Source organism: Saccopteryx leptura, chromosome 9 (assembly GCF_036850995.1).
Source record: "Saccopteryx leptura isolate mSacLep1 chromosome 9, mSacLep1_pri_phased_curated, whole genome shotgun sequence".
In the NCBI taxonomy this organism is placed as follows: Eukaryota; Metazoa; Chordata; class Mammalia; order Chiroptera; family Emballonuridae; genus Saccopteryx; species Saccopteryx leptura.
Window position 1 is genome coordinate 69,261,156 of NC_089511.1, and position 7,119 is coordinate 69,268,274.

General features: G+C 39.8%; 1 non-coding gene across 1 annotated transcript; it reads left to right on the top strand.

Annotated features, from left to right (window-relative positions):
• Positions 1–6,233: 6,233 nt before the first annotated feature.
• Positions 6,234–6,309, top strand: TRNAV-GAC (transfer RNA valine (anticodon GAC)). The gene has a single exon. It is a non-coding gene; the product is annotated as a tRNA-Val (tRNA).
• Positions 6,310–7,119: the final 810 nt, after the last annotated feature.

The following is a 7,119-nucleotide window of genomic DNA, read 5'->3' on the forward strand; positions in this document are numbered from 1 at the left end:
AAGAACTTGTAAAACTCAACACCAGGAAGATAAACAATTCGATCAAAAATGGGCTAAAGAAATGAATAGACACTTTTCCAAGGAGGACATACAGATGGCCAATAGGCATATGAAAAAATGCTCAACATCACTATTCATTAGAGAAATGCAAATTAAAACCACAATGAGATATCACCTCACACCAGTCAGAATGGCACTCATCAACAAAACAACACAGAATAAGTGCTGGCGAGGATGTGGAGAAAAGGGAACCCTCCTGCACTGCTGGTGGGAGTGCAGAATGGTGCAGCCACTGTGGAAAACAGTATGGAGATTCCTGAAAAAATTAAACATTGAACTGCCTTTTGACCCAGCTATACCACTTTTAGGAATATACCCCAAGAACACCATAACACTGTTTCAAAAGGAGAAATGCATCCCCATGTTTATGGCAGCATGGTTCACAATAGTGAAGATCTGGAAACAGCCCTTTTAAGTGTCTGTCAGTGGACGAGTGGATTAAAAAGCTTTGGTACATATACACTATGGAATACTACTCAGCCATAAGAAATGATGACATCAGATCATTTACAACAATATGGATGGACCTTGATAACATTATACTGAGAGACATAAGTAAATCAGAAAAAACTAAGAACTATATGATTCCATACATAGGTGGGACATAAAAATGAGACTCAGAGACATGGACAAGAGTGTGGTGGTTATGGGGGGGGGGAGGAGGAAAGGGGTTGGGGGAGGGGAGGGGCACAAGGAAAACCAGTTAGTAGGTGATGGAAGACAATTAGACTTTGAGTGAGGGGTATGCAGCATAATCAAATGTCAAAATAACCTAGAGATGTTTTCTCTGAACATATGTACCCTGATTTATCAATGTCACCCCATTAAAATAAATAAAAATTAAAAAATAAATTAAAAAAATATGCTCATTATAAAAAAATTGGCAAATTAAAAAGTAACCCATAGCCTGGACAGAAAGTGGCGCAATGGATAGAGTATTGGCCTGGGACGCAGAGGACCCAGGTTCAAAATCCCGAGGTCACCAGCTTGAGTGCGAGCTCATCCGGCTTGAGTGCAGGCACACCAGCTTGAGTACGGGGTTGCTGGCTTGAGCCTGAGATCAGAGACATGACCTCATGCTTGCTGGCTTGAGCTCAAAGGTCGCTGGCTTGAGACCAAGGTTGCTGGCTTGAGCAAGAGGTCACTGGCTCAGCTGGAGTTTCCGGGTCAAGGCACATATGAGAAAGCAATCAATGAACAACTAAGATGCTGCAATAAAGAATTGATGCTTCTTATCTCTCTCCCTTTCTGTCTGTCTGTTCTTGTCTCTCTCTATCTCTCTCTATCTCTCCCACCAAAAAAAAAAAAAAAAGTGATCCATAATCATGCAGTAACATTTTGGGAGGGTGCTTAACATAATCAAAGTCTCATGCTTCAATTTTGTGTTATTTTATTAAATAAGCAGATGGAGATTTTTTTGAGCTCATGATATAGGCTGAAGTTTTTCATTATAAGAATAATACTCTTTTTTTTACTAAAAATCTATAAATACAGAAAAGCAGAGTAGGAAAAAAGACTCTCCTGTACTTCTACTCCCTAGAGATAAACTCTATTAATATTCTGTCTTTGTTTCCTTTGCTTTGCTAGAAACATGGACTTTGTCATAGTAATAGAGGAATTCCTCCCTTCCAAAGTTATAGTGCTTTCTGAAAATTCAGCAAATTAGGAATTGCTTTGATTACATCTAAAAGAAAATTACCTATCTAACATGAATTTTTTGTTTTCAAGGAGATGAAAATAATGGAAAGCCCTGCTGGCCGCCCACACCAGGCCCCCCTCCCCGCCCTGCAGGCCTGTCTTGTCTTCTTTTCTTTTCTTTTCTTTTCTTTTCTTCTCTTCTCTTCTCTTCTCTTCTCTTCTCTTCTCTTCTCTTTTTTTCCTCTTCTCTTTTTTTTTCTTTTCTTTTCTTTCTTTCTTTCCTTCTTTCTTTTTTCTTTCTCTCTCTCTTCCTTCCTTCCTTCCCCCCCCCAAGCTGGAAACAGGGAGAGACAGTCAAACAGACTCCCGCATGCGCCCGACCGGGATCCACCCGGCACGCCCACCAGGGGGCGATGCTCTGCCCCTCCGGGGCGTCGCTCTGTTGCGACCAGAGCCACTCTAGGGCCTGGGGCAGAGGCCAAGGAGCCATCCCCAGTGCCCGGGCCATCTTTGCTCCAATGGAGCCTCGCTGCGGGAGGGGAAGAGAGAGACAGAGAGGAAGGAGAGGGGGAGGGGTGGAGAAGCAGATGGGTGCTTCTCCTGTGTGCCCTGGCCAGGAATCGAACCCAGGACCCCTTGCACACCAGGCCGACGCTCTACCACTGAGCCAATCAGCCAGGGCCTCCTTCCTTTTTTTGTTTGCTACTTTTTTATGGTTTTTAAACATTTATGGGAAATAATGCAATGTCAGAGTATATTTTTTTATTACTTTTATTTCAGTCCCATAATGAAAACATAAAGAAGATAAAACATTACAAAACTCCATAGAGAGGGATAGGGAACAAAAATAGAAGAGAGATTAAGGATGGCCCGTGAAGAGATTCAAAGGCTCACTGATGAACTTTAGTTGTGTGTTGCTTATTTTCCTTGCCAAATGCCTGCTTTTCTTTTTCTTTTTCCTTTTTATTGAGTTTTAATGGACATATAACATTATATTTGTTTCAGGTGCACAACATAATGATTCAATATTTGTACGTATTACAAAATGACCACCACAGTAAGTCTAGTGAACATCCATCACCATATATAATTACAAAAAAAGAAATTTTTTTCTCGTAATGAGAACTTTTAAGACCTACTCTCTTAGCAACTTTCAAATATGTCATATAGTATTATTAACTATAGTCACCATGCTGTACATTACATCCCCATAATTTATTTTATAACTGAAAGTTTGAACCTTTTGATCTCCTTCAATAATTTTAATAAGTTTGTATCTTTTGACCCCGAGCAATAAATAACATTACTAATATTTTAGATACAATGGGGTTTTTTAAAGATTTTATTTATAGCCTGACCAGGCAGTGACACAGTGGATAGAGCATCAGCTTGGGATGCTGAGGATCCAAGTTTGAAACCCTGAGGTCTCCGACTTGCAAGCGAGCTCCTCTGGCTGGAGCGTGGGCTCACCAGCTTGAGCGCTGGATCTCTGGCTTGAGCGTGGGATCATAAACATGACCCCACTGTCTCTGGGTGGAGCCCAAAGGTTGCTGGCTTGAAGCCAAAGATCGCTGGCCCAAGGTTGCTGGACCAAGGTTGCTGGTTTGAGCAAAAGATCACTGGCTTGGCTGGAGCCCCCCAGTCAAGGAACCTATGAGAAAACAATCAATGAACAAGTAAAGCGCCGCCACTATAAGTTGATACTTCTCATCTCTCTCCTTTCCTGTCTGTCTGTCCCTATCTGTCCCTCTCTCTCTCATTTACTAAAAATAATGATGATGATGATAATAATAATAATAATAATATTTTATTTAGGGAGAGGAAAGACTGAGAGAGAAAGGTGGGAGGTAGGGAAGAGCAAGCAGCATCAACTCATAGTGGCTTCTCATATGTGCTTTGACCAGGTTTCAGCCAGTGACCTCAACATTCCAGGTCAATGCTTTATCCACTGCACCACCACAGGCCAGGTAGAGTTATTTTTTGTTTGTTTTGGGTTTTATTTTGTTTTTTACAGAGACAGAGACAGAGTCAGAGAGCAGGATAGACAGACAGGAACAGAGAGAGATGAGAAGCATCAATCATTTGTTTTTTATTGCAACACCTTAGTTGTTCATTGATTGCTTTCTCATATGTGCCTTGACCGTGGGGCTACAGCAAACCAAGTAACCCCTTGCTCAAGCCAGCGACCTTGGGCTCAAGCTGGTGAGCCTTGCTTAAACCAGATGAGTCTGTGCTCAAGCTGGTGACCTCGGGGTCTTGAACCTGGGTCCTCCGCATCCCAGTCTGACGCTCTATCCACTGCGCCACTGCCTGGTCAGGCAAGGTAGAGTTTTAATCAGAATTTTTACCCTCTTATCAGAATAGCATAAGTAATTTCCAAGGGAAATACTCTAAATACACTAAATGTTTCAGAAATATTATTTAAATAGATTTATAATATTCTGGATATGCTATAAATTATTTAAACATTTCCCCTTTGATAAATATTTAATTTATTTCTAATTGTTCACTTGTAAAAAGTGATTGGACTTATTGAATGTAAATCTTGGTCTGTACTTCTTATTCTTTAATTATAATAGATTCCTAAGAGTGAAATCTTTGGGTCAAAGTATGTAGACATCTTAACTTACAGACAGAGTTAAATTTCTCTTCAGAAAGAGTGTACCATTTTAGACAGCATATGAGGATGTTGCACCAATGTTAATCTGATAGCTAAAAAATATCATGAGTTTCAGGAGAAGGCGAGGGAGGAGTCTAGTGGAGGGGCAGGGGAAGAGGAAGGAGGGTAAAAAAAAAATGAGTTTTTCTCAGAAACATTGATACGTAAAGACACATGCAGCCCCATGTTTATTGCAGCATTGTTCACAGTGGCCAGGACATGGAAACAACCAAAAAGCCCATCAATAGATGACTGGATAAAGAAGATGTGGCACATATACACTATGGAATACTACTCAGCCATAAGAAATGATGACATCGGAACATTTACAGCAAAATGGTGGGATCTTGATAACATGATACGAAGCGAAATAAGTAAATCAGAAAAAAACAGGAACTGTATTATTCCATATGTAGGTGGGACATAATAGTGAAACTAAGAGACATTTATAAGAGTGTGGTGGTTACGGGGGGGAGGGGGGAATGGGAGAGGGATAGGAGGTGGGGAGGGGCACAAAGAAAACAAGATAGAAGGTGACAGAGGACAATCTGACTTTGGGTGGTGGGTATGCAACATAATTGAACGACAAGATAACCTGGACTTGTTATCTTTGAATATATGTATCCTGATTTATTAATGTCACCCCATTAAAAAAATAAAATTATATAAAAAAAAAAATGAGTTTTCATTTGTCTTCCTTGGATTATTCTAACTAGACTGTTAAAAGCATAAAATCAGAACCTCTTTTTGTTTTTCTTTACTGCTATAATCTTGGTTCCTAGAATAGTACCAGGCACACAACAAATATGTGGTAAATTAATTAGTAATTAATTACTGTAATAATTAATTAGTAGTAAGTAAATAATTAGTTATATGTAAATAATATGTTGTGCATACATCAAAACTGGACTTTCATACATTGATTGACAAATACTTAGGCTTTCTCAATATGGCATCATCAGCCAGCCAACATTCCATTTCATTAGCATCACCATTATTGATAGTGTATTGCAGTTTATTTATGCAATTATTTGGAATTTTATTACAGATTGTCTTTATTATTTTAAAAAGAGTTGAATAGACAACAGGAACAAAGTAGAGTGTTGATAACAAAGCATAGTTCTCATAAATTCAATAGGATTGACATACAAAAATCAGAGATGTGCTGAAAGGAGCAAGTTCTTTGCCTTGTTGAACTTCTTTTTTTGCTGTTGTTGGGGGTTTTTGTTTGTTTGTTTTTTCATTTTTATTGTTTTTGTTTGTTTGTTATTTCTTATTTTTAAAATTTTTGCCTTGTGCGCACTTCAGCAGCACATATACTAAAATTTTTGCTCATTGAATTTCAACCTTATTGGTCTCAGCCATCAGCTACCTATGTGTTCATTGAAAAGACTGTCTAATTTTTCTATAGTATTCATAAACTTCATATGTAAGTTTTAAAAATAATCTTTGTTTAAATAGTCTTCTGAAGTTTTCTTAATTTAATTCAGTACAGAAGAATAAAATTTTATAACTAAGTACTTTATCTTGCTTCTAGAAATACAGGGTGAGGCAAAAGTCGGTTTACAGTTGTGAATATACAAAACAGTTTATTCTTGTATTATTATTTATTAACCATTGTATTATTTTTCATATGAAAAACTGTAAACTGACTTTTGCCCCATCCTGTATGTTATAGCTTTTTCTTTTTTTTAATGTTTATTTTATTGATCTTAGAGAGAGAAAGGGAGAGAGCAGGAGAGAGACAAAAACATCTGTTGCTGTGTGTGCCCTGATGGGGGATCAAACAGGCAAGCACTATGCTTTGGGATGATGCTCTTACCAACCAATTATCTGGCCAGGAAAATGAAAACATTTCTTTAAAAGGAAAAAATTTGCCCTGGCCGGTTGGCTCAGCGGTAGAGCGTCGGCCTGACGTGCGGGGGACCCGGGTTCGATTCCCGGCCAGGGCACATAGGAGAAGCACCCATTTGCTTCTCCACCCCCACCCCCCTCCTTCCTCTCTGTCTCTCTCTTCTCCTCCTGCAGCCAAGGCTCCATTGGAGCAAAGATGGCCTGGGCACTGGGGATGGCTCCTTGGCCTCTGCCCCAGGTGCTAGAGTGGCTCTAGTCACGGCAGAGCGACGCCCCGGAGGGGCAGAGCATCGCCCCCTGGTGGGCAGAGCATCGCCCCCTGGTGGGCGTGCCGGGTGGATCCCGGTCGGGCGCATGCAGGAGTCTGACTGTCTCTCCCCGTTTCCAGTTTCATAAAAATACAAAAAATAAAATAAAATAAAAAATAAAAAAATAAAAGGAAAAAATTCTCAAATACCCTCCCAACCAATGTCAAAACAGCTACCTCTCTCTACTATGCTCTCTTCCCCCTACACACATATTCACACATATATACACTTACAGTTATTTTTTCCTAAAAGAATTCTGATTATGTTTGGGGGGGAGCAATGTGCCCAGTCCCATCAATGAATCATAAATTATCTAATCTAGTCTGGTGACTCTCATTCTTCTTTGTCAGATGCTCACTTCCAGATTCTCTTGCAGCTAGAAATAGCCATATGACCCAATTAGGGCAGGATTGCTGGAGGGATTGCTAATCACCTGACCTTAAAATAAGATTATTCTGGATTATCCAGGTGGTCCATTGTCAGAGAGGTCATTAAAAGTGGAAGAGGGAGGTAGAAAAGTCCAAGTCAGAGAAATGTGAACGTGCTGTGCTGCTGCTGACTTGAAGACAGAGAAAGAAAATACAAGCCAAGAAAAATGGG